The sequence below is a fragment of the Staurois parvus genome, unplaced genomic scaffold, assembly GCF_062004578.1.
Source record: "Staurois parvus isolate SC_StPar_1 unplaced genomic scaffold, SC_StPar_1.0 ptg000309l, whole genome shotgun sequence".
Lineage (NCBI taxonomy): Eukaryota > Metazoa > Chordata > Amphibia > Anura > Ranidae > Staurois > Staurois parvus.
Window position 1 is genome coordinate 835,283 of NW_028318105.1, and position 22,869 is coordinate 858,151.

Here is a 22,869-nt window from a genome sequence, read left to right on the forward strand (position 1 = left end):
TTGGTGTCAATGGGAGGAATAATGCCCCATCATTGGTATCACTGATACCAATGATGGGGCACTATTCCTACCAATGACACTTGCTGGCCCCTGTTCCAGTATGGTGCTGCTGCAGCCAGCATATGTGGTTGCAGCAGCACCTCTGGACGGCACACTTACCGGCCACTCCTTCACTCGATTTTCACGGGGCCGCTCGGCTCCGCCTCCTCACCGGTAATTGGCCACCTGTGTGCCTTTCCTGAGCTACAGTTTTGGCGGCCAATCACCGGTGGGGAGGCGGAGCCGAGCAGCCGCGCGAACATCCAGTGGCCGAACCGAATGAAGGAGCAGCTGCTCTTCCTGGACCGGATCTTCGTGGGACCGGAGCCAGGTAAGAGACAGCAGCCCCTGCCCAGCCCTGTACTTAGTGTCCCTTGGAAGGGGGGGGGGCGGCGGCGGCACCGCGCCACCCCCCTAAAAAGTGTCAGCATGCCGTATACCGGCGTATAAGACGACCCCCGACTTTTGAGAAGATTTTCAAGGGGTAAAAAGTCGTCTTATACGCCGGAAAATACGGTATTCTAGAGCAGTAGTTCTAGCAAGAATATATGACTGGACACACAATCCAGAGGAGAAAAGGTGGGTTAAGATTGAAAATGAATTAAGTGGAGTTGACTTGAGAAAAATCATATGGGTACCAGCACAATATAGAGGATTAAAAGATACGAGTGTTTATACATTAAATGTTTTAAAGGTTTGGGACGGATTACACAGGTTTATGAGATGGGATTTTATTTCACAGTTGATTTCACTGAGGAACACTGAGTATTTTCCTCCAGGTAGGGAGGAGAGCACAGGAAAATGGTTTAAAAAGGAGGATATTCAACTGAGAGATATTATGGAAGGGCGGGAATTGAAATAAAAACACTTAAGGATTTGAAAAAGGACAAAAGGGAACTTTTTATTAAGATAGATGAGTGGAGATATCACAAATTAAAACACTTTGTTGGGAATCTTCCGAAACCTTTGAGATTGAGAAAGGATTGGAATCTGTTTGAGAGGTTGTTGGAATCACGTGGAGATGGGAAACGGGGCATGGCAAAAGTTTATAAGATTCTCACTGAGTTAGACACACACACAAAGGCAATGCATATAGTAAAATGGGAAAGGGATTTGGGAATAGAGATTGATGAAGAAAAACAAAGGAAAATATATAGATTAACACACGAGAATATAAGCATGAGAGAGGTGGAGGTAAACTATAAGTGTTTAACAAGATGGCACATTGCACCGAACGTTGAATACAAGATGAGTGGGGAGAATGCACCAGAGTGTTGGCGGGGGTGTGGAAAGATAGGTACGTTATATCATATATGGTGGGAGTGCCCAAAGATTCAAGGTTTTTGGGGGACAATGGTTCATTTAATTGGGACAATCTCTGGGATAAAGATAGGCTTGGACCCAGAGTTGTGTCTACTACATTGTACAGAGCCATCAGTGAATAAATACAAGGATTCGGGTATATGGTACTATCTGAATGCAACAAAGGGTCTGATACCTAGGTTTTGGCATAGCTCAGAGGTGCCGAGAGAAGAGGATTGGGTGGAAAGAGTGAACCAGATATGTAGGATGGAGAAACTGTATTATATGCAAGAAGACAAGATGGGGTTATATTACAGGAGGTGGGGAAAATGGGAAGATTTTGCGTCCAAGGTGAAATATATGAAGTAGTAGGGTGGGAGAGGTGAAAGTATATATTACTTAAGAAAAGATGTAATGAGAAATGCAGAGTGGGTGGTTTTACTTGTGGGGGGGGGAGGGTGGTAAAGGGAATAAAGATATAAGGGAAATAAAGATAGATAGGGATATAATTAATGGTTTGTATACATTTGAAAGTTTTGTATGTTATATGAGAGAAATGATGGAATTTTGTATTTTATACGGAAAATGAATAAATGTTTAAATTAAAAAAAAAAAAAAAAAAAGCCAGTATGTCAGGGGTCTTCCAAATAGTAGGAAATAAGGTATAAAAGATCTAAAAATTAAATATGGACACTGTTCACAAACAGCTTTTTTGCATTCACTGCAGAAATTATTTTATGTGATATTTATGCACAAATATAAATTTTATTTATGAACATGCTTGTTATAATTAGTTTGCTATATATATATATATATATATATATATATATATTTATTTTTTTTTTTTTTTTTTTTTTTTGCTTTTAGGGGAGCGCCGCACTTTTACATATATTATTTTTATTTGTGTGGTGGCCGCACTTTTACATATATTATTTTTATTTGTGTGGTGGCACAATTCAGTGACAGCAGCTCCTGAAAGAGCTAAATCCCACCCCTTTTTTTTCTGGTAATTTTTTCATTTTAACATCACATCAATATACTTAGTTTTAATTTGGATTTATTTGGGTATACTATTGACGTGGGGAAATATTAATTGTACTTTTAGTATTGTGAATGAACTGTGGTTCTGTGCATTTATCTACAGCTGCTTTTGCACATAGACGGCCCTGGCAGATTGATCACACAGCAGGTGGAACAATCAGTGATGTCAGGCCCGTGCCCTGACGCAGCTGGGCAGCGTGGATCGTTCATTCATAAGAGTGAAACATCTCTCATGTGATCCATCCGCCAGGGTTGTGTTGTGCAAGCAATTGCAGATAAGACACACAATGCCACAGGCTGTTTGATCTTTGTGAATGGCAATGTGGGTCTGCAGAGCAAACCCTTTTGCCACAGCACACCGCTGTCACACATAAATCTTATTCTAACAGCACTGTCAGACAGGGGTAAGGGAAACACTGTCTGACCACACTAAACCAAGTGATCGTTTTGAACAGCACCAAGTGCTATATGCATGTGGTCCATGGGGGAAAATACATCTTAAAAAGCTGTAATGAGATTCCTTCCTTAAAGTGATTCACTTTGTACCAAATTCACTATATGGACTATTTATATACACAATGTGATCATTTACCCCCTAAATCACCACTTCTGAAGGGAGAATAAATTAAATTCAGCAAATTTTTCCTCACAGCTGAGGTCCTCCATGCCTTCTATCAATTTTGTTTCAAAACCTGAACTGCAAATTACAGATAAAGTCTTCAACACCTTCCTTGCAACTGCAGTCATGAGCTTGGTTCTATTTTTTCAACAGGCAATCAGACAGCAAAAGATTAATAGTTTTAGTGGGAACTTATTTGAGAGGCAGAAATTGCTAATTGCTCAAGGAACTCCTAGAAACCTCTGGAAGAACCAGAGTTGAGAAAACCTGTAGTAAAGAAACCCAGAAACAACAACCATTTTGTCAGTTTCAGTTCATTCATGCTACTGTGGCATTATAAGCAGCAAATTAAGCAGGGTCAACACTTGATTAGCTGCAGTGGAGGGCAGGGGGGTGTTTAATACACCCCCGATGTCTTCATAAAGAGAATCTGTCACCTGACCCTCATAGGGGGCTTCTAGTTCCTTTGTGATAGCAACAAAGTTAAATGAAAAAAGTAAAAACAAACAATTACTTATAATACAAACAAAAAACAGCACAAAAAGAAATTAAAAGCACCCTGTCACTATGTGCACATGCAAAAACTAGCACAGGGTGTGCACGTATATGTAAACAGTATTACACATGTGAGGTACTGCCACAAAAGTCAGAGTGAGAGCAATAATTCTATATTGCAAATTATTTTAATTCTGGCAAAGAGTGCAAGGCCACTTAAACTGAGTCAAGATTTCTCCCTGGGAATATCATCTTTATGATTGATCCCAATAAGGGACAAGGTGAGAGCACATCTGGTGAAGGTGGCATGCACAGTATAATTTTAAAGGCACGGAACACATTTTTTTTTTATGCGAGTAGAAAAATATTGCACAACTGTGGAGAAGCTGTTTGAAGCCCAAGCAGGATTTACCAACCATAATAGGAGGATAAACGCTATATTGCTAAAAGTATTGGGATGTCTTAATGGCATCATTAAAGTTCAATATCGAGGTTGCCCACCCCTTGCAGCTATAACAGCTTCATTCTTCTAGGAAGGCTATCCACAAGGTTTAGGAGTGTGTCTATGGGAATGTTTGACCATTCTTCCAGAAGCGCATTTGTGAGGTCAGGTACTGATGTCAAATAAGAAGGCCTGGCTTGCAGTCTCCGCTCTAATTCATCAAGTTCCTCCACCACAAACTTACTCATCCATGTCTTTATGGACCTTGCTTTGTGCACTGGTGTGCAGTCATGTTGGAACAGGAAGAGGTCATCCCCAAACTGTTCCCACAAAGGGAAGCATGAAATTGTCCAAAATGTCTTGTTATGTTGACACATGAAGAGTTCCCTTCACTGGAATTCACCCTCCACCAAATTTTACACTTGGCACAATGCAGTCAGGCAAGTACCATTCTCCTGGCAACTGCCAAACCCAGACACGTCCATCAGATTGCCAGATAGAGAAGTGTGATTCGTCACTCCAGAATACACATCTCCACTGCTCTAGAGTCCAGTGGCGGTGTGCTGTACACCACTGCATCTGACACATTGCATTGCGCTTGGTGATGTAAGGCTTGGATGCAGCTGCTCGGCCATGGAAACCCATTCCATGAAGCTCTCTACGCCCAGTTATGCTAATCGGAAGGCCACATGAAGCTTCCACTTTGTTGTAATACCACTAACAGCTGACCGTGCAAGCTAGGGGATCCCCAGTGGCCCGTCATCCCCACTGCTGCTGCCACCCTTCCCCGGGGTATTGCTGGAGCAGGCCAAGCAAGCAGGCTGAGGGAGGTGGTATCCTGGCTCAGGGACGTGGGGGCTCCTGAGTCTGTGGTTTCTCTGTATTAGAGCTCCCTGCTCCAGTGGCGGAGGTTAGCCACAGGAGGCAGCACAGGGAAGGGAAGGAGAGCAGGCGCTGGGAGCTGAGCCACCATCCAGATAATAGGAGCCAGGGGACCGAGGGAGGGGGAACACTTATTGCCTCAATCACCATTCCTGCTTTACAAAAAGGTGTGCTCCGTGTCTGTTGCAGAGGAGAGAAATAATTGGGCTCCGATGTCTGGGGAGGATTAGGAGATGGGAAAGGTTCCATCTGCAGTGTCAGTGTGGCTGCTGATGGCAAGATCTGATTGGGGTAAAAGAAGGTCAATACCCGATTCATACCATCTGGGGGGTGAGGAGATAACTGACAGGTGCTGGCACCTTTTCTGCCTGATGTTCTGTGCAGAGGGCAGCTCCACCTGCACCTTCTCTGGCCATGCCTGCACACCTGAGATCTCCTCTCTGCTCCTTCTCTTTGCCACTGCATGGATCATATTATGGAGGTGCTTGGCTGGACCAGCTCACTGGAGTTAGAGGAGCAGGATTGCAGTATGACAAGGGCCCAAAGAGTCTGCGAACTGCAGTGGGTCCTGTGTTAAGCAGACAGGCTCTCCAACATTTATATACAGTATTATCAGATATTATAGGGCCACTCCATATACCAGCAGCCATCGCCATGTCCTTGACTAGGTGCATGTCTAATCTGGGGCCAATGATAAGACACATGCAAGGGCACATTAAGTCGGAGTATTAGAACCATCGTGGCTACATCTGTGGTTCACCATTACCGATCACTGTGGTGGGATTATACTGTCAAGGTCCTACCTTTCTTCAGAGCTTGTGAATCTCCATGAGCTGGCATCCATCTTGGTTTTCTGCAAACCATGGTGGGAACCTTTATGCCTTCAGGCTTCTGCGGCTCCTCCTCAGAAGGGTGTGGTTGAGCACATTTAAACCTGCTGTCTGCAAGTGTGCTCTGCACTTGTGTCCTGTATGTTGCCCTGTTGCAAGCTCTTGTTTTGTTCCCATTGCTCTCCTGGTAACCGACTCGGCTTGGAAAAGACTACTCTCTGCGTTAACCCTTTACCTGACCTCCCGTTGCTGAACCCGGCCCGTGACCTGAGTATTCTTTGCCTACCGTCTAGTACTGTCTGCTCCGTTGTTATTGACCCGGCTTGTCTGACTACTCTACTCGTGTTCCCATCTAGCTCCCACCAGCTGTACGCCATTGGCGGCAGTCGTTATCGCAGATGGGGTCACTCGGGGGCCGCGACCTGGTCTCAGGCTGCGTCAAGTCCATCCCCACCATGAGGGGCCCTGGTGAAGGGTAGCCTGGGGCTTAGACTCCACACCCTGAGGGACTCTGGTCTGTGGGTAGTGGCTGTCGTCAGTCGCAGCGTGACCGTACCATAGGCCTGCCTGCCCATTCCAGCGTTCCTGCCCTGACATTACACAAGTGCCTCACATATCTCTTGGAGGCTAAGAGGTTGATGCCCCGTCAGGCCAGGTGGGCTCTGTTTTTGTCACATTTTAACTATGTGGTCTCTTACTTGCCTGGTTTCAAGAATGTCAGGGGTGATGCCTTGTCGCGGCAATACTCTGAGCTGTCCAGGGAGGACACTGAGCAGACCTCGGTCATTCCTCCAAACCAGATCCTGGCTGCCATTCGTACCAACCTGACTTCTCCCCTTGGGGAGCAGATTTTGGCGGCTCAAACTAACGCTCCCCCTGAGAGACCGGCTGGAAGATGTTTTGTACCTGAGGGATTGCGTACCCGCTTGCTACGTACCTACCATAATTCCAAGACTGCCGGTCATCCTGGTAGGAACCAATTGTCCTGGGTCGTTTCTCAGTTATTCTGGTGGCCATCTCTCCGTTCTGACATCGCCTCATATGTAGCAGCTTGTTCGGTCTGTGCCCAGAATAAATCTCCTCGGCACCTTCCATTGGGCCTTCTGCAACCCATTCCCAATGGGGAGCGTCCCTGGTCACACTTGGGCATGGATTTTATTGTGGATCTTCCTGCGTCTCAAGGTCATACGGTCATTCTTATGGTGATCGATCGTTTTTCTAAGATGTGCCATTGCGTTCCGTTCAAGAAATTGCCGACTGCACAAGAACTGGCTACGGTTTTCGCCAAGGAGATCTTTCGCTTGCACGGGTTGCCCAAGGTGATTGTCTCGGACCGTGGGAGCCAGTTTGTGTCCAGGTTCTGGCGCGCCTTCTGTTCCCAGTTGGGTATCGAGCTTTCCTTCTCTTCGGCCTACCACCCTCAGTCCAATGGGGCTGCGGAGCGTTCCAACCAGGCCCTGGAACAATTCCTTCGTTGCTATATATTGGATCATCAGGACAACTGGGTCGATCTCCTGCCATGGGCAGAGTTTGCGAGGAACTCGGCTGTCAACTCCTCCTCTGGGATGTCCCCCTTCATGGCCAACTATGGGTTCTAACCCGCTGTATTGCCTGAGTTGTTCTCTCCACAGGACATTCCGGCTGTGGATAACCACCTGGCTGCTCTGCGCTCCTCATGGGGGCAGATTCAGAGGTCCTTGAAGGACTCAGCACAGCGCCAGAAGCTCCAGGCTGATCGTAGACGGTTGCCCGCTCCCTCATACCAGGTCGGAGATCGGGTGTGGTTGTCCACTCGCAACCTCAAGCTTCGGGTGCCCGCACCAAAGCTAGCCCCCCGTTTTGTTGGTCCTTTCCGCATTCTTCGCAGGGTGAACCCGGTTGCCTATGCCCTTGCTCTTCCTCCTGGGATGCACATCTCCAATGTCTTCCACGTATCCCTGTTGAAACCTCTGATCTGTAATCTCTTTACTGCCTCTCCGCCTCGGCCTCGTCCTATCAGGGTCGACGGCCATGAGGAGTATGAGGTGAGCCGCATCTTGGATTCTCGGTTGGTCCGCGGTCGGGTACAGTTTCTGGTCCATTGGCGTGGTTATGGTCCCGAGGAACTCTCCTGGGTTCCTTCCGCGGATGTTCATGCTCCTGCCCTCCTCCGCGCTTTTCACGCCCGATTTCCTCAGAAACCTTCTGTTGAGCCGTGGAGGGTGAGCGGCCCTTGAGGAGGAGGTACTGTCAAGGTCCTACCTTTCTTCAGAGCTTGTGCATCTCCATGAGCTGGCATCCATCTTGGTTTTCTGCAAAGCATGGTGGGAACCTTTATGCCTTCAGGCTTCTGCGGCTCCTCCTCAGAAGGGTGTGGTTGGGCACATTTAAACCTGCTGTCTGCAAGTGTGCTCTGCACTTGTGTCCTGTATGTTGCCCTGTTGCAAGCTCTTGTGTTGTTCCCATTGCTCTCCTGGTAACCGACTCGGCTTGGACAAGACTACTCTCTGCGTTAACCCTTTACCTGACCTCCCGTTGCTGAACCCGGCCCGTGACCTGAGTATTCTTTGCCTACCGTCTAGTGCTGTCTGCTCCGTTGTTATTGACCCGGCTTGTTTGACTACTCTACTCATGTTCCAATCTAGCTCCCACCAGCTGTACGCCATTGGCGGCAGTCGTTATCGCAGCTGGGGTCACTCGGGGGCCGCGACCTGGTCTCAGGCTACGTCAAGTCCATCCCCACCATCAGGGGCCCTGGTGAAGGGTAGCCTGGGGCTTAGACTCCGCGCCCTGAGGGACTCTGGTCTGTGGGTAGTGGCTGTCGTCAGTCGCAGCGTGACCGTACCATAGGCCTGCCTGCCCATTCCAGCGTACCTGCCCTGACATATACTGGATGACACCAACCCCGAGGAGCTAATATTACAGTAAAAAAACTACACTCAGGCCAGGTGGGGTGGGGTCCAAAGTCCAAATAACTCCTTCTGCTGCAACAACCGCAGACAGGTGCTAGGCACTGAATGTCAGAATCACATATCCCACAGCACATGGACCACATACCAACCTGGGGAGGGGGAGACTCATGCATCAGGGTCATTAAGGCAGTGGCAGACACCTCTGCCCAAGGACAGGGGGGCACCTGCCTACACAGTGACACAGGCAGGGCTCCCTAACACCCAGAGGCACTGTGACCCCCATGAAGCACCCCATAGAGTACACCGGATGCCCAGGCCCCCAAGTCACCTAATCTCCAATCCCCAGTTATGGGAAAACATGTTGGGCGGAGCCAGAGCTGTAATGTCATCCCACCTAGGCTGGCCAGATTGTCCTGCAGCCACGGTTTTGTTTTACCGCTGTTAATTGCTTGATGAATCTAGACAGGAATTACTACCCCAGCAAGTGTTCAGAATAAAAGCAACTACTTGCAGCAATCCTCATTAACAGAATCGCTCTCAGTGAAGTCTTGGGTAGCTCTGGTAACAGGATCCAAGGGCAAAGGGTCACCCCGCTGGAACAGTGCCCTGGTAGTAAACACATAAGGGCTCCCCACTATGATCCTAACTTTGCATCTTTGTGGCAAATGGCAAGTATTCTGTCTGATCTAGCCCATCATGTTACACCCCTGGTTGTTAGCTGTCCTGGATCATTCATGAGACTGCTGGAAAGTTTCAGTTCAATCAGCACTGCATCCAAAAGGCTGTAGCACTGATCTGTGTATTCTGATAGCAGAGAGCTGGTGGAGTGTTTCCGCTATCAGGCTACATTGACACAGTGGGGAAGATTCTCGCATTCACCCTGAATTTGTGCAAGGGGGAACTAGTTCCATTTTTTTTGTTCAGCCATGAGGCAGAAGGAAAAAAAATTAACCATGTGTGGAAAGCTTTAGCCCCTGTTCACTCCAGGTGCAGCTTTGAGGTCACGATACTTCAGTGCGTTTTCAAAGCAGCAGATCAGTGTGACTTTATTTGCGGCTTGCTGACATCTGTGCGGCTTCATACACAGATATCAATGCAAGTCACACATGAAATTGCACAAAAATAGTTCAGGAACCTTTTTCCAAGTCACACCAATTTGAATGGTTTTATGGCAGCAAATAGGATGTGACTTGATCTGTCAAATCACACCTGCTGTGAACAGGCTAAGTGCACACTTGCAGCAGGCCTTGGTGGATTGTTTTTCAGAGGTATTTGACAGACAGTGAGAAGGCAATGACACTTCATCACAGCCTGAGTTAACCCTGTAAAGTCCGCACCACTGCATTGCAACAGTGTGCCTTGCACACCGTTGCAGCCACATTCAATTGAATGGCTCAAGTTTGGTGGTGGTACTGTCTGCAGATCAGAGAGGGGGGTATAATTTTTTGCCCGAGAATGTGAGAGCATGAGTACAACGTTGTCCAGCTGCCTATTTTAACTGCCCCCAGCACCGCAAATGTGAACAAGCACAGAGAAACAAAGCAGCCTGAGAGCGAGGCATGTGATGAAGTCAGCAACCAATAAATCCCATTGACAGACTTCTTTTAGCTCCCACAGTAAACAATAGGACTTACTTTTCTTTCAAGATATCCCTCTCGATCATTTTGAAACGTTGGCAACTTTGCATACCCTACAACACCTTCCCCCTTTGTTATTTACATAGAGACACAAGTCCGTCTATAGCTTTGAGATTATAAACTGCATGGAAACTCTCTTCCTCCGATAATATTTACGATACATTTCACTATTAAAAATTAAACCAGCCAGCAACTCTAAAAAAAAAAAGCCCACTATAACCGGAAAAAGGCAAATTCGCAGCCCAGAACATACCTGATATAATGTTTCGAAAATCTCACCACATCGCACCGTCTGTTATTAAACTATTTCTAAATAAACCAAAAACAAGCTTCAGAAGCTAACCAAAAGGCCTTCGATAAATACAGCTTAGATTCCAGTACGTAAAATACGACGGACCAATAGGAGGTTTCATGGTGACATCATATGTGTGCGCGCCCTCCCCTTTCTGTTGTAAGTGAGGGTGTACTAAGAGGGTGCGTATTCCTTGATACAGAAGAAAGGAGGGACGTAAGTAGGTAGGTAGATGAATGATGTACGAAAAAAATTATTTTTCGGTTCCAAGAGTTTCTGTAATTTATGCATCTTGTGTGTTTCGGAAGCCTGAAGTGGTTCCTGTACGATGAATAGTAGGAAACCTATTATCTCTCCTGAGTTGTAACTGCAATACCTTATACAGCAAACTTCCTGGCATCTGAATTCTATATGAGTAATACATTCTTCGCCAGTCCATAACACGTTAGTTAACATGATAGTACAGCTTCTCCCCGCGACTTTAAAAATACTGCTTTTCAGAAGGGGCGCGCTCAAATGTGGCAAAGCTGAGCCACTGAATTTATTGTAACTGTAGAGAGACTCGGGTTTTCTTCCTGATCATGGCTTTACAACTTTGTGTAGCGCTGACCTGGAGAATGGGAGTTCTGTGGCAAGGCTAAGATTATCATGAGTTTGCATTTTTTTTGTCGTCGTAGTGGTAGCTTCCATATTTTCTGTCATAGTAAAAATCACAAGGGCCCATTTGGATTTGCAAAGCAAGTACTGGGAGGACCCTTGACATTTTTTTTTTACTTTCAGGGCTCCTTTACACCATGGTGCAGAGCTGTCAGTTTTTCTGCTCACGTTCTCAGGACGTACTAAACAGCATATTGGGATGATCGGATTATTGGCTGCAATGCTCAATAGTGTTATTAGGTGTCACTATAGTTTTACACACACATATATGGTAATAATTCTATTTTTACTCAATATGTTTTTTTTTCTGCACTTCTTGATACTATTGTTATACAGGATTTAGATAGTGCTAACAATTTTGCTCAGCGCTTTACAAAATAAAGGGAGACAATACAGTTCAATATGAGAGGGTTAGGAGGGCCCTGCTCCTTTGGGGTTTACAATCTAAGAGGAAGGGGCTGGTGGTACAAAAGGTAATAACTCTGGGGGATGGACTGGTAGATGGAATAGAAGATTCCATTATTAGTGCTCATGCACATTTGATGTTTTTACAGCTGCTGTTTTTGGCTTTTGATGTTTTTCTCTACAGCTATTAAACCCCCCCAGCATGTTATCCTATGTAAAACGCTGCAAACCCGCATTTGTGGACTTTTTTTTACCAAGCGAAAAAAATTTTTTTTGCTTGGTAAAAAAACGCTAAAAACAGGACAGCTCTGCTAAACGTGGCAAAACGCTAAAAAAAAAAAGCTGAAAAACTCACTTTTTTAACATGACTTTACACAGCTAACGTTACCAGCGTTATCAAAATGTCCAGTGTGCATGAGGTCTTGGCTTGAAGGCAGGATAGGCTTCCCTGTAGAGCAGCGGTTCTCAACCTGTGGGTCGCGACCCCTTTGGGGGTCGAACAACCCTTTCACAGGGGTCTCCTAAGACCATCGGAAAAACCATATTTCCGATGGTCTCAGGAACCGAGACACCGCTCCTCTATCAGTCTCCAGGCGGGTCCGCCCACATGCAGATACGTCCACATTTCCCTGGACCGCGATGTGTGCGCGGGATGACATGCCATCCCTGTCATTTGGCCACATCCCCGGGATCACTCACCGGCGGGGAGGTGGAGCTTGGAGAGGAGGCACCGAGCACCAGCACGAATATCAAAGAAGATCGAGGGAGCGGCCGGAGAAGGAAGACAGCTGACGGGTAAGTGTCTGTAGCATGCAGATGGTGTTGCTGCAGCCAGGTTTGCTGGCTGTAGATGGGAGAGGGAGGGAGCGAGCCCAGGCTGGAACAGGGGTCAGCAAGTGTCATCAGTGTCAGTGGGAGGAATAGTGCCCCATCATTAGTGTCACTGACACCAACGATGGGGCACTATTCCTCCCCCCACTGACACCAACGATGGGGCACTATTCCTCCCCCCACTGACACCAACGATGGGGCACTATTCCTCCCCCCACTGACACCAACGATGGGGCACTATTCCTCCCCCCACTGACACCAACGATGGGGCACTATTCCTCCCCCCACTGACACCAATGATGGGGCACTATTCCTCCCCCCACTGACACCAACGATGGGGCACTATTCCTCCCCCCACTGACACCAACGATGGGGCACTATTCCCCCCCCCCACTGACACCAATGATGGTGTCAGTGTGGGAGGAATAGTGCCCCATCATTGGTGTCAGTGGGGGGGGGGGAATAGTGCCCCATCATTGATACTAGTGTGGGGGGGAATAGTGTCCCATCGTTGGTGTCAGTGTGGGAGGAATAGTGCCAACGATGGGACACTATTCCTCCCACTGATACCAACGATGGGACACTATTCCTCCCACTGATACCAACGATGGGACACTATTCCTCCCACTGATACCAACGATGGGACACTATTCCTCCCACTGATACCAACGATGGGACACTATTCCTCCCACTGATACCAACGATGGGACACTATTCCTCCCACTGATACCAACGATGGGACACTATTCCTCCCACTGACATCAGTGATGTGGCACTACTCCTCTCACTGACACCAATGATGTGGCACTACTCCTCTCACTGCAAAATTAGTTATGAAGTAGCAACGAAAATAATTTTATGGTTGGGGGTCACCACAACATGAGGAACTGTATTAAAGGGTCGCGGCATTAGGAAGGTTGCGAACCACTGCTGTAGATAGAGGTTTTCAGAGATCGCCTAAAAGTGGTACAAGTAGTAGTGGCTTATGTTTAACTCTTCAGTTGCAGATATATGTGCAGCTGTACAATGTAATCATAGTAAATTATACAGAAATAATGGAAACATTGTTAATATTATACAGTATTTATAAAGTGCCAACAGTTCGCTCAGCGCTGTACATTACAAAGGGAGACAGAACATGCGACAGTACAATAACAATACAATGTGATACACGAGGGGTTCGAGGGCCCTGCTCCTTTGAGTTTACAATCTGGGAGGGAGGGGATAGTGGTACAGGAGGAGATAGCTGTGGGGGATGGAGTGGTAGGAAGAGTGGTGGAGGTTGGCAATTAGCAGGGGGTGGGGTAGGCTTCCCTGAAGAGGTGGGTTTTCGGGGTGCGCCTAAAGGAGAGGAGAGTAGGTGATAGTCTGATGGGTTGGGGTAGGGATTTCCAGAGGATGGATGACATCCTGGAGGCGGGCATGGGAGGAGGAGACCAGGGAACTAGAGAGAAGGAGGTCTTGTGAGGAGCGGAGTGTGTGTGTTGGGTGGTACTTTGATATTAGGTCGGTGATGTAATTTGGGGCAGTATGATGGACAGGTTTGTACGTCAGTGTTAGGATTTTGAATTTGATCCGTTGTGCAATCGGAAGCCAGTGGAGGGATTGGCAGAGGGGGGTGGCGGAAACTGAGTGGTTGGTAAGATGAATGAGTCTGGCTGCCGTATTCAGGATCGACTGGAGCGGGGATAGCCTGTGGTGAGGCAGGCCAGTGAGGAGGGAGTTGCAGTAATCCGGTCGTGATATGATGAGGGAGTGGATGAGCTGTTCAGTGGTTTCTGGGGTTAGGAACGTGCAGATTGTGGCAATGTTGCGGAGGTGGAGTCTGCATGAGTTTGTTAGTGATTGGACTTGGTGCTGGGAGGATAGGTTGATGTCCAGAATGACACCAAGTACTCTGGCTTGTGGGGCGGGCCCGATAGTGGCATACGGACGTGATGGAGAAGTCAATGGGGGGTGGTGTGCATGCTGGGGGGAAGACTAGGAGCTCAGTTTTGGAGAGGTTCAGTTTAAGGAAGTGGAGCAACATCCAGTCTGATATGTCATTTAGTAGGTTTGTGATTACTCAATATAATTCTAGGAATAGATTTACTGATGTTATACAGTACATGTATGTGTAAAGCACTACATTTTGAACTTTTATTGGAAACCAATGTATCAAAAATTAAGATTATAAATTACAAATGCCAAAGAAAAAAAAAAAGATGCATTTCTGATAATGTGGTTATTGATCTAAATGTGGATTATGGATGAAATATAATGGTTACAATCCAACGTCATACATTTGACCTTGGATAAGAATATGGGGAAAATTACTTATGTATATGGGAATTATGGGGGGGAATATCATGGTTACACTTAACAACGAACATATTTAACCTATTTTGGATAAGCAAATGCATATAATTATTTTTCCACATGGGAAATATGGGTGGAATATTATGGATACACATGGCAAGGACCATATTTGACCTGTTTCTGATAAGAATATAGGTATAATTATTTTTCTACTGTAACGGGGTTTGCTCGGCAGCGGGTGTGTGTGACCCCCTGGATGGGTGCACAACACAAAAACACAGGCACAGCACAACAACAGTGGAGGTGAAAAACATAAAGGTGCAGTTTATTTACAATATTTACAGGAAAACATCAAACCAAAAAGAAACATCAAATAAAATCCTGGCCAACTTGGCTACTTACTGTACGAATAGCTTCCCTAGCTATCCACTAGGTACAGCCTGATGCTATACCTAGTCGCTAATAATTGGAGGCTAGCCACACAGGCTTTTGTCTCCCTGCACACAGGCTGTTGCTCCCCAGTCACTTCAAGCACAGATCTGGTTCCAGGTTGGAGCAACTCCCTAAGCAGGCTGCGAAGATTTATAATGGCCTTAATGAGCCCACTACCTTCAGCTGGGCTCATTACCTCAGTGCTGAAGGACTCAGCACTTCCCTCTAGTGGAACAAATCCCCATAGAGTCTAAACCCTGGATAAATGTATCGTCCATCCAGGACGCAACCAGGTGATTTCACCTGCCTATGGTCACATACCCCCCTCTTGTTTCAACCTTGGGATTGTAACACCAGTAGTCAGGCAGGCATTAACCCGGGATAAAGCATCCACATTTCCCATCTGAACTCCAGGGCGATGCTTTACCGTGAAGTTAAATTCTTGTAGGGCCAGGAACCACCTATTTACCCTTCTATTGGTCTCTTTATTTTGAGCCATCCAGTTCAAGGGAGCGTGATCCGTGACCAGGTCAAAATGTCTGCCTAGCAGATAGTACCGAAGGGAATCTAGAGCCCACTTTACTGCTAAACACTCCTTCTCAATCGTGGCATAATTTTCCTCGTGAGATTTTAGGTTTCTGCTGAGGTAGATTACCGGGTGCTCCTCCCCCTTCCAAACCTGGGACAACACTGCTCCTAAGCCAACGTCGGATGCATCCGTCTGGACCACAAAGTCTTTTGAGAAGTCTGGTGAGTATAGTACTGGCTGGCTACATAAGGCCCTTTTTAAAGACTGGAAGACTGCTTCAGCCTCTGGGGACCATTTAACCATGGCCGACTCCTTCCTTTTTGTCAGGTTGGTTAGGGGTACTGTCAGAGAAGCAAAATGGGGGATGAATCGCCGATAGTAGCCAGCAATTCCTAGAAAAGCCTGTACCTGCTTCTTGTTATTTGGGCGTGGCCAACTATACATAGCTTCAACTTTGTTGATCTGGGGTTTTATTACTCCTCTCCCAATAGTGTACCCAAGGTACTTGGCCTCTTCCTGTCCAATAGTACACTTCTTTGGGTTGGCCGTAAACCCAGCTTTCTGTATTGAGTCTAGTACAGCCTGAACTTTTGGTAAATGTGAGGCTCAATCTGCGCTATGGACAATCACATCATCCAGGTAAGCTGCAGCATACTTCTGATGGGGGCGAAGAATTTGATCCATTTTGCGCTGAAAGGTGGCCGGTGCATTCTGTAACCTGAACGGCATTCTTCTATACTGGAATGACCCGTCCGGGGTAACAAATGCAGTCTTCTCCTTTGCTGACTTAGCTAAGGGAATCTGCCAATAACCTTTTGTCAAATTGAGCGTTGTCATGTACCGGGCTGCTCCCAGTCGGTCGATTAGTTCATCTATCCTTGGCATGGGGTAGGTGTCAAATTTTGTAACTTTATTTAACTGTCGAAAGTCGTTACAAAATCGCCAGCTCCCATCTGGTTTGGGCACCAACACTATTATTATATTATTATTATTATTATTATACAGTATTTATAAAGCGCCAATAGTTCGCTCAGCACTGTACATTACAAAGGGGGACAGAACATGTGACAGAACAATACCAATACAATGCAAAACATGAGGGGATTGAGGGCCCTGCTCTTTCGAGCTTACAATCTAGGAGGGAGAGGATAGTGGTACAGGAGGAGATAGCTGTGGGGGATGGAGTGGTAGGAAGAGTGGAGGAGGTCGGCAAGTTAGCAGGGGGTGGGGTAGGCTTCCCTGAAGAGATGGGTTTTCAGGGTGCGCCTAGAGGAGAGTAGGTGATAATCTGATGGATTGGGGCAGGGAGTTCCAGAGGATGGGTGACACCCTGGAGAAGTCCTGGAGGCGGGCATGGGAGGAGGAGACCAGGGAACTAGAGAGAAGGAGGTCTTGTGAGGAGCGGAGTGTGCGTGCTGGGCGGTACTTGGATATTAGGTCAGTGATGTAGTTCGGGGCAGTATGGTGGACAGCTTTGTACGTCAGTGTTAGGATTTTGAATTTCATCTGTTGCACAATCGGAAGCCAGTGGAGGGATTGGCAGAGGGGGGTGGCGGAAACGGAGCCGTTGGAAAGGTGAATGAGTCTGGGAGTCGTATTCAGGATCGACTGAAGCAGGGATAGCCAGCGGCGAGGCAGGCCAGTGAGGAGGGAGTTGCAGTAGTCGAGTCGTGATATGATGAGGGAGTGGATGAGCTGTTTAGTGTTTTCTGGGGTTAGGAACGTGCGTATTTTGGCAATGTTGCGGAGGTGGAGTCTGCATGAGTTAGTTAAAGATTGGACTTGGGGCTGGAAGGATAGATTGGAGTCCAGAATGACACCAAGTACTCTGGCCTGCGGGGCGGGTTTGATGGTGGCGTTGTTGGATGTGATGGAGAAGTCAATGGGGGGTGGTGTCCGGGCTGGGGGGAAGACAAGAAACTCGGTTTTGGAGAGGTTCAGTTTAAGGAAGTGGAGCGACATCCAGTCTGATATGTCGCTCAGTAGGTGTGTGATTCGGGCAGAGACCGAGGGGGTGAGGTGGAGGGTTGAGAGATTTGTGTGTCGTCGGCATAGAGGTGGTAGTTGAAGCCGTGAGAGTGTATGAGTTGGCCAAGGGAGGAGGTGTAGAGGGAGAAGAGAAGGGGCCCAAGGACATAGCCTTGAGGGACCCAACAGTGAGGGGGAGGTGGTAGCATTATAGGTAACGCTGAAGGAGCGTTGTGACAGGTAGGATGAGAGCCAGGAGAGAGCAGAATCTCTGAGGCCAAGGGAGTGTAGTTTTTTGAGGAGGAGGGGGTGGTCGACTGTGTCGAAGGCCGCAGAGAGGTGAAGGAGTAGGAGCACTGAATAATGGCCATTGGCTTTGGCGGTTAGCAGGTCATTGGAGAGTTTGAGTAAGGCGGTTTCGGTGGAGTGTAGGGGACGGAAGCCGGACTGTAGGGGATCGAGGAGGTGGTTGTCGTTGAGGTGAGAGCATAGGCGGGTATAGACGAGGCGCTCGAGGAGTTTAGATGTAAATGGGAGCAGGGAGATGGGTCTGAGGTTGTTTGGGTCATTGGGGTCCAGGGAGGGCTTTTTAAGTGTGGGGGTGATGTGTGCATGTTTTAGAGGGGAGGGGAAAATGCCTGAGGGGAGGGAGAGATTGAAGATGTGGGTGAGGGAGTGTAGGATGTAGGGGGAGGAAGGTCGTAGGAGTTGAGGGGACAGGGTCGAGGGGGCAGGTGGTGAGGCGGGCATCAGAGAAGATCTTGGAGACTTCCTCGATGGTAGTAAGGTCAAAGGTGCGGAGTGTTGGGGAAGCTTCAGTATGAGGAATGTAGGGTGGGGTGGAAGTGGAGGTCAGAGCAGTGGTGGGGCCGTTGGAGAGGGGTGATGAGGGGGTAGCTGAGTGAGGGTGAACGGGGTTGGAGGGAGTTTGAGCAGCAACGAAGTCCCTGCGGGTTATGTCAAGGGGGAGGGGGGATGAGGGGATAGCTGTGTGAGAGGGGACGGGTTGAGAGGGCGTGTGAGTTGCGGCGATGTCCTTGCGAATTGTGTCAATCTTGTTTTTGAAGTGATTGGCAATCTCAAGGGCGGTGAGTGAGGTGGTGGGGGAGGAGAGAGTAGAGAGTTGAAGGTGGAGAAGAGTCGGTGAGGATTGGAGGAGAGGGTCTTGATGAGGGTCAGGAAGTAGGCTTGTTTGGCTGCGTGGAGGGAGGAGGTGTAGGTGTGGAAGGCAGATTTGTAGCGGGTGAAGGCTTGTTGGGATTTGGTTTTGCGCCATAGTCGCTCCAGGGCACGACTGCGTCGTTTGAGGGTTTTGGTGTGATCAGTCTGCCAGGGCTGGAGCGGTTGGGGTCTGATGTTGCGTGTGGTTAAAGGCGCTAGTGAGTCAAGGTCTGTTGACAGCGCGTTGTTGTAGGCAGTCATAGCCAAGTCGGGGCAGGACAGGGGGTGGATGCTGTCATGGAGTTGATCAGCTGCAGAGTGGAGGGGGGCAGGGTTAAGGTTGCGGAGGTTACGGCTGGTAGTAGTGTGACATTTGGAGGGGTAGGCGTTGGAGGACGAGGAGATAGAGAAGGTGATCATGTTGTGGTCAGAGAGAGGGAAGGGGGTGTTAGTGAGGTTGTGGGGAGCGCAGCGGTTGGATAAGACAAGATCAAGGATATTACCGTTGGAGTGGGTGGTGGATTGTATGCACTGTGCAAGTCCAAAGGAGGAGGTTAAGTGGAGGAGATGGGATGTGTCCGGGTTGTCGAGGTTGACAGGGATGTTGAAATCCCCAAGGATGATGGTGGGTAGCTCAGAGAGGAAGAAGGGTAGCCAGGAGGAAAAGTCATCCAGGAAGCTGGGTATGGATCCAGGAGGCCGGTATATCACAGCAATCTTCAGGGGGGTTGGGGAAAATAGTCGGACGCAGTGGGCCTCGAAGGAGGAGAAAGATAGGGAGGGGGGGTTTGGGAGGACTCGGAAGGTGCTCTGTGGTGAGAGGAGCAGACCAACCCCACCACCTTTACGACCGTTAGGCCTGGGTGAGTGGGTCCAGGTGAAACCTCCGTAGGAGAGTGCAGAAGGGGAGGTAGAGTCAGTGGCCTGGATCCAGGTTTCGGTGATCGCTAGGAGGTTGAGGGAGCGGGAAACAAAGAGGTCGTGGATGGCGGTAAGCTTGTTGCACACCGATCGGGCGTTCAGGAGTGCACATGAAAATGGGGGGGAGATTTTAGGGAGCAGGGGGACAGATACTAAGTTGCGGGGGTTGCGGCAGGACGTGGAGGCTGGAGGGTGTTGTGCGGGTGAGGGAGGTGGTGGAGGGCCAGGATTCGAGGAGATGTCCCCCGCAGTTAGAAGGAGGAGAAGGGTGAGAAAGGTGGCATGGGAGTGGGATGTGCAGGAGCGTGAGAAACTACTAGTGGAGGTGTTCGGGTCAGTGGGAGAGTGGAGTAATAGGAGGAGGTGGTGGGTGCCGTAGAGGGGCGAAGGAAGCAGTGAGGACACAATATACAAATGTTTGGGAGGAGCAGAGGGATATAGTGAATGGATTTTGGGAACGGAGGAGAGGAAAATGAGAAGGAGGAGTGGAAGAGGCATTTTGGGGAGGTGATGAGAGCAATAGTAGGGAGATGATAGCAATGAGGGGGAGATGTACAAGTTTTGGGGTGGAGCAGAGGGGTAAAGAAATGAGATTTGGGAACAGAGGATAGTAATATGAAGAGGAGAAGAGGGGGCGTATTATATAAAGGTACACGGAGTGGGACTCAGGTATGTAAGAGATGTTTCCCAGGGTGTTTGCTTGCAGTCTGTCCAGCGTGCAGTAGAGTTTCTTGCTGTTGTTGTTGTGTCTTCCTGCTGCTTAAGTTCTCCTGCTTTAGTTCAACTGCTGTGTTTAACTGCTTTGCACTCGTTCAGCGCAGCACTGAATCAGAAGCAGCACCCCCATTAGAGACTGTGCCCCCCATCAGTGATCTCCCCCATGAGCTGATCTAAATTTATAGGGAGATGCTCAAATGAGAATTCAACTCCTCCCCAATTAGAAGCTAAGTATCACATGAATAGTGGGGGATGTTTCATTGGGAACAGGCTACAGTCGTAAACTGGGTGCAGCTGGAGGTGAGGACTGGTCAACATATACACAAATATAAATACACCATTTGTTCTGAATTTAACAGGAGTCAATGCGTTTTTCTAGCTAAGAGCGGAGGTAGGAGAAAGATGCATTTACCCAGAGAAAGCAGCAGGAGTCAATGCGTTTTTCTAGTTAAGAGCGGAGGTAGGAGAAAGATGCATTTACCTGAAATGTAGAGTCCATGGAGACCACTAGATTTGGGTCGACGCGTTTCATGGAGCACCCACTTCGTCAGGACTTCAGATCTCCACCAATATACTAATCACAGCTCACGATACACTCCTTCTGATCTGCCTTAACTTCTGATTATCTTCTCTTTTTGGAACGCTTCCCTGTTACGACTCCCTCCAGCACCTGTATTGAGATTGCTTCCAGCATTACCACCTCCTCCAAACGTCTTGGTCCCGATCCCGGTGGACTCGTCTATAGTACACGGCTCCGCTCTCAGCCGGTCCTCATGTCTGCCCGGATACGGTGTGCCATCGTGTGATGCTGCCCGCTCTCCGCCGCCTCCAGCCTCCCCTCCTCCCTGGACCAGTCACTCTGGGACTCCTCTATCGCCCCCAAATCCAGCATTCTCCGTGCTTCCCCACGTATTGCCTCCCGCCGGGCCTCTGGGATTCTATAGGGTTTTAGTTTTACCCTTTCACCCGGTGGGGTGATAATGTCATGCTCCACCCCCGAGGTTTGACCCGACAGCTCAGAAAAAACGTCTGTGTTGCGGAGCACAAACTCTTTAGCTTCCTGTTTTTGAGTTGTAGACAGCGTGACTGCTATTCCAACCTCCGGAACCAAGCAGTCAGATGGTGCTGGTGGCAAAGCCTCGGCAATTAGGGATTCCCTGTCCCTCCAGGCCTTTAACAGATTAATGTGGTAGATCTGTTCAGGTTTTCGCCTTCCTGGTTGTCTGACACTGTAATTCACCTCGCTCACTCTCTCAATTACCTCGTATGGGCCATGCCATTTGGCCAGGAATTTGCTTTCAACTGTAGGGATTAGCACTAGCACTCTATCTCCTTCGGCAAACGACCTGGTTTGGGCCCCCCGATTGTACACCCTCTGCTGCGCTAACTGTGCTTGGGCCAAATGTTCCTTAACAATAGGCATTACCTGGGCAATTCTATCTTGCATTTGGGCAACGTGGTCAATCACACTCCGGTGGGGAGAACTCTCACTTTCCCAAGTTTCCTTGGCAATATCTAACAGTCCCCTTGGGTGTCTCCCATAGAGCAACTCAAAAGGTGAAAACCCTGTAGAGGACTGGGGTACCTCCCGGATGGCAAACATCAAATAGGGTAATAAATAATCCCAACCCTTTCCATCCTTATCTACCACTTTCCTTAGCATTTGTTTCAGGGTTTTGAACCTTTCAACCAACCCGTCAGTTTGGGGATGATACACAGAGGTGTGCAATTGTTTTACCTTGAACAGTTTGCACAGCTCTTTCATCACCCGGGCTATAAAGGGGTTCCCTGGTCCATAAGCAGTTCCTTCGAAATACCCACTCAGCTGAAAACGAGAAATAGCTCCTTTAGCTATCATCTTGGCAGAGGTATTTCGGAGCGGAATCGCCTCTGGATAGCGGGTGGCATAGTCGAGTATGACCAGCATGTACTGATGCACCCTAGCGGACTTCACAAGCGGACCTACCAAATCCATTGCAATCCTTTCAAAAGGGACCTCAATGATGGGAAGAGGTACAAGTGGACTACGGAAATGGGGCATAGGGGCCGACTTCTGACACACAGGGCAAGAGGAACAGTAATTTTCTATCTCCTTAATGACCCCAGGCCAATAGAACCGCTGCAATACTCTTTCCCGTGTTTCCTCCGCCCCCAAATGACCCCCAAGAATGTGTCCATGGGCCAACTCCAACACCAACTTCCTGTAAGGTCTGGGCACCAATAGTTGCTCAGTGGTTTCTTCCACCCCCTGAGCGACTCGATAGAGTAGGTCCCTTTCCACAAGGAAGTATGAATAAGCACAAGTTTTCTCCGGGCTCACTAGTTCACCATCTAGTTTTACCACATTTTCCCGTGCTTTTATCTGTGTGGGGTCTTTCAACTGTTCGGTGGCAACATGTTCCCTATGCACCTCTAAGTCCAAAAACTCAACAGCCGGCAGGTTTTCATCTGAAGAAGCGGGCTCCTCCCCAGTTAGTTGG

At 48.3% G+C, this 22,869-nt stretch overlaps 2 protein-coding genes across 3 annotated transcripts in view; one reads left to right on the forward strand and one right to left on the reverse strand.

Annotated features, from left to right (window-relative positions):
- The window catches only part of TFPT (TCF3 fusion partner), a 152,193-nt gene extending 141,628 nt beyond the window's left edge, over positions 1-10,565 (reverse strand). For both annotated transcript variants that reach the window (XM_089683420.1, XM_089683418.1), the window contains exon 1: positions 10,432-10,565. The gene's annotated coding sequence lies outside the window, so the exon portion shown is untranslated. The remainder of the gene's footprint in view (positions 1-10,431) is intronic.
- A 15-nt stretch (positions 10,566-10,580) lies between these two features.
- The window catches only part of LOC149457644 (U4/U6 small nuclear ribonucleoprotein Prp31-like), a 243,522-nt gene continuing 231,233 nt past the window's right edge, over positions 10,581-22,869 (forward strand). Inside the window, exon 1 of the mRNA XM_089683421.1 lies at positions 10,581-10,694. The gene's annotated coding sequence lies outside the window, so the exon portion shown is untranslated. The remainder of the gene's footprint in view (positions 10,695-22,869) is intronic.